This window comes from Leucopleurus acutus (assembly GCF_964270905.1).
Source record: "Leucopleurus acutus genome assembly, chromosome: 15".
In the NCBI taxonomy this organism is placed as follows: Eukaryota; Metazoa; Chordata; class Mammalia; order Artiodactyla; family Delphinidae; genus Leucopleurus; species Leucopleurus acutus.
In genome coordinates this window covers 28,842,959-28,851,767 of record NC_139157.1, presented here as the reverse complement: position 1 = coordinate 28,851,767, position 8,809 = coordinate 28,842,959, and positions in this window count along the sequence as shown.

Here is an 8,809-nt window from a genome sequence, read left to right as displayed (position 1 = left end):
AAATCCTCCCCACCCTCACACACTCCATGTCATTGGTACTGATGTCATTAGCAGTTGGCACGGGGTTTGAAGGATTAGAAGAAAAGGAAGGCTAGTGCTCTTTATTCTAGGAAGATTAACACTGGGGAGAAACATGTCTAACCAGACTGTATAAATGACATGCTGTTGCCATAGTTTCTCTCATTTTGTTTTCACCCGGAAACATCCATCCAAATGCAAGTCTGACCATGTCTCTTCTGAAGACCTCTTCCTGGCAGCTCACTGGCTGCTAGTTCAAGGCTGGGCATGAGAGTGGGTGTGATACAGGTGGCTCTGGCCTGCTGATGACCTCCAGCAGGATCTGCTCCCATCATGTTTGCCTCCTATGACCTCGCCCATCTAACTCACCAATAACCCTTCTTTGAGTTTTATAGGAAGAGATACTACTTCATGCTTTCATCTGCACCCGTTGTTTTCTTTGCTTCCAAGAAAGCCCTGCCCCACTTCTTCCTCCACTTTCTCTTCTCCTACAGATTGCCTGGTCACCTCTATTTCTCCTTCAGAACAAGCTCAAATGTCAGTTTCTGCAGGGCTCTCTCTTTAAGACTCCTTGCACCTCCAGGATTAAAAGCGCTCTCCTTTTTCTATTTCTGCACCCTTCTCACACTTTATACTGTATCAGATTGTTTGTTCAATTTGTTTATATGTCCTCTTTCATTCATAAGCTTGATGAGAACAGCATCCAGCTTTTTATTAGTCTCTATTAGTCTCAGCAACTAGACAGAGTCTGGTACATCATAAACAATCATTATTTGTTGTATGAATGAATCCTAGATTTTAGGTTTAGCAATTATTCAATATTCAGTAAATGTCAATTTATTCAATTAAAATAAATTATTCAATAAATTTTAAAAAACCTGAACTCCTCGGCTGTAGGATAAACTTTGTAAATAACGGTGCTTTTTCTCGGTCCATAGCTTTGAGATCCAAAGCAGGACCGTGGACAATCATTTTAGCTCCTGGCTGAGTCTTCAATCCTATAATTATTTATGATTCTATCTTTCAAATTTCCATGATATTCCTAATGTAAACTTCTCAGAAATCTCAATCAGGCAAAGGAAGCAAACGCATCCAAGTCTGATTTAAACTTTTTTGGTCTCTTGGGGTTTCTGGTCAGATTAAGAAAGAAGTTACAGGACAGGCAGATTTAGTAGAGTACAAGTTTTCTACAGACAGTGGTTAAGACAACACAGTCAGTGATAAAACAGAAACAAGAAAATCCTAGGTCAGAGAACGCTGTAGAGAGTGGCTGCCATCAACGTAAGTCCAGCTAATTCTCTGATTCATGTCTCCATTTGAAGTGAAGTGTTACAGTCATCTCTCCTTCTTGATCTCATGCATAAATAAATCTTTCCTTGGAAACAGAGAAGTAGATTTCTTGTCAGTAACCCCTCAGAGACTTCACTGAACTGGGAGTGATTCATTCCAGGTGGTGTCAAGTCTCTTTGTTTGATTAATGTCTCATTGAAGTTGTACAAGTGACTAACAGATGGAAAAGTTTTCTGGAGAAAGTAAGTTGGTTGCTTGTAAGTTTCTTGAGTCTGTTCGAAGAATCTCTGAGATCTGCTCTTGCTGATTTTTTATTTTGCTGGTTTTTTATCTTGCTGGTTTTTTATCTTTTTATCTTGCTGGTTTTTTATTTTGATCAGATATTGTTAATTCAAAAATGGTTTAAAAGTACCCTAGGGCTTCCCTGGTGGCGCAGTGGTTGAGAGTCCGCTTGCCGATGCAGGGGACACGGGTTCGTGCCCCGGTCTGGGATGATCCCACGTGCCGCGGAATGGCTGGGCCCGTGAGCCATAGCCGCTGAGCCTGCGCGTCCGGAGCCCGTGCTCCACAACGGGAGAGGCCACAACAGTGAGAGGCCCGCGTACCACACACACACACAAAAAAAAGTACCCTGAAAGTTTATTTGCTCTTCTCCTGCACGTTTTAAACTAGAGGACTTCTGCCTTTAAACCAATTCTGCAGATCAAGAGAGTTTATTAAAATTAAGCAGTAGCCTCTGAATGTGTGACTATTTTATGAGCGTTAAATGGAGTCAACGGAGTTTGCAGTACTTAGAACATGGCTCCTGGATTAAGAAACCTTGAGAATAGGGGTCCTTTTTACTGCTATTGATATTTTCTTACTGCTCCCTCACCCCATTATTCAGTTCTGCCCCAAGGCTCTGTTTTGGGTTAATCACACCCTCGCTGACCTCATTTGGAATAGCATTTCTTAGTGTGAGCCTGGTATTTACTTCCCTTAAAAAAACTGACAAAATATATTTTCCTTCTCTCTTTAAGGACCCCACAGGAGCCCTCCAAAAAAAGGAGGGGGAGGGGAACTCTGAGTCATCACTGTTAAGAGTAGCCTGTTTGTGTACACACAGGCACACACATTTGAATCCATGAGTTCATACAGATACCTCTGTTTCTGATGCAACACTGTACGATGTATTCTACCTAACTTTCCCCTTTCCTGATTTGTAACTCCTTTTTCCAACACTGAGAAACCTTTCTTTCATTATCCACAATAGATTTACTTTTTGTTCAATCCTAATATACAGATAGTTTCAGAATTGCTAACCCACACCCATGAGAGATGCAGTGTACTTGACTATATTTGTGTGCAGTTCGTATTATCTGTAGAGCCTGTTAGTATATAAACAAGATACTATTTCCCAGAGTTACTCAGGTTAATTCTTTTCTTCCCCACCCCCTTCAGTGTGTTTTTGTTTATTTGTTTGCACTACACTGAGTTTCACTTGTTAATGTTTGGATTCCATTTTGCCCCTCCTCCTCCATCACCAGGTTTACAGTGTTAGTTATAGTAGGATTGGGATTAAATCAGCCACACATCACAGTTGCTTTGTAACCTCTTCTCTTTGCCATTTCCCTTGCCCCTATTTCCTGGTGTCATTTTCATGAGAGTGTTTAATTAAAAGATAAACTGGTTTTAAGGCTCCTCCCGAATCCTTTTAATTTGGGAAGAGATTGAAATGAATAGTTAAAGGGCTTTTAGGTAAGTAGTGGGTGGGTGAAAGAACAGTGGCCAGGAGCGAGAGTAATTTATAAAATAGATAATAGAGATTTCACTAGAATTGAGGGTCAGCGATATGCATATTGATTTAACAATAATACAGTGAAAAAGGGTCTCATCTTCAACCTCTGACTTCAGTTGTTATGCTGGGGCTTGATCAGTGTCAGGAAACTCATCCAGCCATGATGCCATTAGGATCAGCAGGCTCTTGCCTAAGTGAGCCTCTGGGATTGGCAGAGTGTTCTTCCCCATAAAGTTTAGCTACATATCTATTTCTGCTCATTCCATAGTGTGTTCATTCATTTATTTAATTGTCTACTGACAGACACAGACCTGAGCTCTTATTCTGCATGAAGATGTACAGTAGCTGGGTCTCTTCTAGTCATCAAGCATCCTTCTGCCTAGTCCCACTGTCTCTGTTTTGTGACCATCCTCAATGGTCATAAAATATTTGGGAGCCAAGCAGTTAAAAGTCATGGAATTATGCTCAGAACCAACTATTCAAAGAAAAAGTAAAACCTCAGGTTTTCTGCAAAGGGAGTTGTTTTGAAAATCTCATTTCATACCCTCTCCTACCATCCAAGCTTTAGGGAGAGGGCTAGTTACCTACAGACCTTGCCTTAGCGCTCTTACCCGAAGCAGTTCAAACAGCCCTGCCCAGACATGTATTTGAATCAGTGTAAACAGGGTTCTCCAATTATTGGGGAAAAACAGCCTTGTGGCAGTGCTGGGAAACCATGGGGTGGTAGACCGAGGGTGACTCATCAGGCAGGTCACAGCAAGGCAATACAAATGCTGAAATGTTTGTTTCTTTTTTGTTTCTTTTGAATGCTATTCCCAGCACAGTAAACAGGACTGCAAAACAATGACTGCAAAACAATAACAATTTCAAAAGTGCCCAAGGTGGAAGCAAGAGAGTGATTATCATAAACACCCAAGTTTAGGGATTTCATGTACACTTGAAGAGGAGGATACAGTATCAAACTTTATAACCCAGATATTGGTAACATCAGTTTGTTAGTATCATGTTTCACTGAAAGAAAGATGCACATGTCGACTGAAAAAAATTTTACAGCATGAGAATGGTGAGTTAAGTTTTATTTGAGGCAAAATGAGGACTATAGCCTGGGAGATAGCATTTCAGATAGTTCTGAGAAATTGCTCCAAAGAGGTAGAGGGGAATGTCAGTATAGATGTGATTTTGGTGAAGGGGAGTGCATGCAATCAAACACATATTTTTTGCAGAAGGTTAGTGTTAGTCACGAGGAGCAGACGTCACCATGAAGGATTTTAGTGCTTTTCTAGATACGAGGAGATGCAAGAATTGGCTCATAAAGTCTTCTTCTGAAAATATCTATCTGAAGACCTGTTCTGTCAGTTTTTCCCAGAGCACAGAGTGCCTCAGGGGGTGGTGAAGGTCAGCAGCTGCAGATGCTTATAATTTAATCCTTGTAGAGGTAGATGGCAAGTGCCGATGGCAGGTGCCGATTTGTAGGTGACATAGAATATCATCGGATGCTGTATGTGCTTGACGTGTTTTATAAATTGGCTTATGGTCTTTGCGGGAGGATCAGGCAGTCTGCCTCGATAAGCTCTCTCTCTTACTCTCTCTCTCTCCTTTTCTTTATTTCTTCCTTATAAAGCACCAGGGAAAGGAACTCCATTTTGTTTTACCTTGGGGTCTGATTGAAGTGAACATATATAATTGTGCAAGGACTGAACAGTGACTTGAATAATCCTTTCTTCTCAAGGAATAAGACCTCATCTTCTGTGGTTTTGTTGGCAATCTTATGTTTTCTTTCTATCTGTTTGACAGTTAAGTTAGTATTTGGAACAATATTCCCAACAGAAAAGTTAATTGTTGTTTCTCAGGGGCTTGCATTAAAAAAAAAAAAGTTATTACAGTCTCTTATTTCAGCATTTCATTGTGGGGGAGCCCTACCTACCCAGTGGCCTCCAAGGATTAGAAGGAAAGGTGTTTCCAGTTGTCCGGACCTTATCTAAGCATCATCTGAATTATGCAAGGACCTCACATTATGCATTCAGGTTGGCTCTTCATTGAGGAATAGCTCACATAAGGTTATTGGTATTTCCTGCCCCTGTTAGGCCAAAAACGATCGTAATAATAGCTTTTCTGGCTGGATTCAGGTACCTTTGCTTCAAGCCCAGACCAGAATCAGGAAATGAAGAGGTATGTGTGAAAAGGAAAACTACTGGAGTGGAGGTTTGGGGGCGGGGAAAGGGGAATTTCTCAATGTTTTCACGGCATCAAAATGTTCAACATGGATAAGTCATTAAGAGAAAAAAAAAAAGACCTACTCTTAGTGGAAATTACCACTGGTCAGATTCTCCACTGTAACTTCTGATTCTGACACTGTATACGTAGGCCCAGTAGATCTGAGAGGCTGCAAGGTTAGTCTGACTTGTTAAAGTATTTAGTTTCTTTGCAAGTATTTTGAGGGCCTATACAATTTGACAAAAGCTCTTTAAGAAAAAGAATACAGATTAGAAATAAAAAATTAGGTACAAAAGTGAATATCTATTTATAATGAGAAAAGAAATACCAAGGATTACAAATTTAAAACAACTGGCAAATGCCATATATATTACAAAAATCTGTAAAAACAACACAATATTTTTATTAGCCTGACACAGCTCTATAATATTCCTTTTTTCACATTTCTTGGCTGCATGATCTTCAATTGCTTCTTCAGAAAATAACAATTTTGTACTATTTTCTATAAAGAATGGAGTAATCCACTCTTTATATATGAAAATTTGTTTCATACTCATACCCACTTATTTCCAGTGCTATACACTCTTTCTGTATAGTTTACACTCTTTTTACAGAAGCTGGAGGATTTGGCACGTGTGGTGTATGTGTGTTTGTGTGTGTGTGTATAGGTGGTTGGAGAGGACATGCCTCAAAGCCAGTCCTACATCAGAGGGGCACTCCTGTTACTATACACATGAGTGACTTTGGACCACATAAATGGATCCTATAAAACTTACACTATAGGGGCTTCCCTGGTGGCGCAGTGGTTGAGAGTCCGCCTGTCGATGCAGGGGACACGGGTTCGTGCCCCGGTCCGGGAAGATCCCACATGCCGCGGAGCAGATAGGCCCGTGAACCATGGCCGCTGAGCCTGCGTGTCCGGAGCCTGTGCTCCACAACGGGAGAGGCCACAACAGTGAGAGGCCTGCGTACCGCAAAAAAACAAACAAACAAAAATTAAAACAACTTACACTATATATATATATATATATATATATATATATATATATCCCAACTCAATTTTCCTTAGCTGGATTCTAAAGTGCTCAAAGCCATCCAACATGAAGAGAAATCTGATGGAGGGGAAAGAAACAGTGATTTTTATAATTGTGATTTAATCACCAAGTATGACTATATGTCTCATTCTTACAGATTTTACAGAAACTTATCACAGTGTAAACGCATTGGCAGGCCTTTTTCCCTTTCAGCATCTTCGAAGGAGACCATACAAGAGGAGGGTCCTGATGTGTAACCTTCATTAACTTTACCGTGAATCACCTATGATGGATGTGAATATGAGCAAGTGACTTAACTCTCTGACCTCAGTTTCTATATCTGTCTATTTCACTGGATTCTTGTGAGGACCAAATAAGATAAGGGCATGTGATAGCCTGAAAAGGATGGACTCATTTGGTTTTTAGGTTACTCAGTACAAGCCTCAGTTCATTGTCAAGTGGAAGAGTGCTTTGCAAAGTTCAGTGTATGGAGCAGTAATTCTGTTCTGGTGATGTATTGTAACTTTTGCCAAGTAATTTCCATTCTCAGCAATCCAGAAGCACCAGAAAATAAAAAGCTTGGTGGAGCCAGTGAGGAGAGGACTCGAAAGTTTTGGAACTTGTTTCCAGTCTTGTGAGGTAGCATGTCTCTTGGCTAGAGCTGGTCCTAAAGGTGTATCTTGGGTGGAGATTTTTTATGGATGCAGGAAAGCTTCCAGGGTCTGAGGGGATTTCCAAAGAGGAGAGAGAATTTTATTCTAGCAGGACTGAAGGAATTCAGAGTGGGGCCTTTATTGTTGGCAGATATGATGATGGTGAATATTGAAGGGAGACAGAGCCAATCCTTCTACTGAAGGATAATAAGCAAAAGACATATTTAAGGAATACAAGTCAACCACAAATGAGATTTCTTTTACCTAAGCCAACTTTGAACTGACTAGTGAACACACACACACACACACACACACACACACACACACACACACACACACACGGAGTTTTATTTTCCTCTTTGGTCCAACACATTGAGGTTGACCCAACCTCTTACCCTTCCATGCTTCTAAGCACTCCTACTTGGTGCTTTATATAAATAATTGTCTTTCATCAACAAAACACCTTGCACACCTTGTATCTTTGACCTCTTTTCAGGATATGCATCTTCTAGATCTAACTGAAACTTTGCTTTCCCCTCAGGCCATAGATTCTTGTGCGTCCCTCCCAAATTGGGGTGGTTTCTCCCACATCTTGTATACCCCTGGGCCTGAAGATGGAGTAACTGCTTCTCGATCCTTACTGCCAATTCCAAATCATTTCTCTTTCTTAGTTTTCTTTGAGATTCCAGAACTTTGTCCCACACGTCCCCCCAACCGTTCCTTTGTGTCTACCTGACTGCAATGTGGCCTGCGTATCAGTAGGTGTTGTCTCGTCCCCTTGGTACCTAGAAGAGCGCCAGGTACCTAACAGGCTTTCAATCAATATTGGAAAGAAGGAACACAAAGAATAAAAGGAAGAGAGAAAAACACGTGTTGGGGAGGTACCTGTTCCCTCTTGCCTTCATTCAGATCTACAGCCTTCTTGGATCAGATGCATTAATTCCCCCAACCCAGATCACGCCTAGTCCCATTTTCATGGCTTTGTTTCTGTGTTCTGTGTTCTGCACAATCTAATACGTCAGACCCCACCCCTCAGCCTACCTTTGTAATTTTCTTTCTTTTTTTTTCTTTTGAGGTACGCGGGCCTCTCACTGTGTGGCCTCTCCCGTTGCGGAGCAAAGGCTCTGGACGCGCAGGCTCAGTGGCCATGGCTCACGGGTCCAGCTGCTCCACGGCATGTGGGATCTTCCCGGACCGGGGCACGAACCCGTGTCCCCTGCATCGGCAGGCGGACTCTCAACCACTGCGCCACCAGGGAAGCCCTGTAATTTTCTCTTTTAAAGCAGCTCACATTCATGTCCTTGAGAGAACGTATACTGGCTGTTGGAGTCAAGCCAACTTCTTTCCTTTGCCTCATATTATACTTGCAGCTAAATACTTCCATATAGTACTTACCATAGATTTTGGCAATAATTGTACTTCAAGTGTGATAGGAGCCTTAGGTTTGTTTATTCAGTGAATCCAATTAATTAACTTTAAATTAACTAATTTCAATTAATTAAAGTTACCTTTAGGGCAGAGATCGTTCCTTATTCTTCTTTTAGATTCCTTACCAATGCCTAGCCCTGTGCTGGATACATGGCTTAATAAACTATATATTAACCTATTGATAACAATCACATGGAAATCAAAAGCAAAATGTTCAACACATTTTTAAAGGTAGAGCATGTGTGTGAATTCTCTGGCGGTCCAGCGGTTAAGACTCAGTGTTTTCACTGCCGGGGCCCGAGTTTGACTCCTGATCGGGGAACTAAGATTCTGCAAGCTGTGCGGTTGTGGCAAGAAAAAAAAAGAATATGTGTATAAATACATACACATAAATG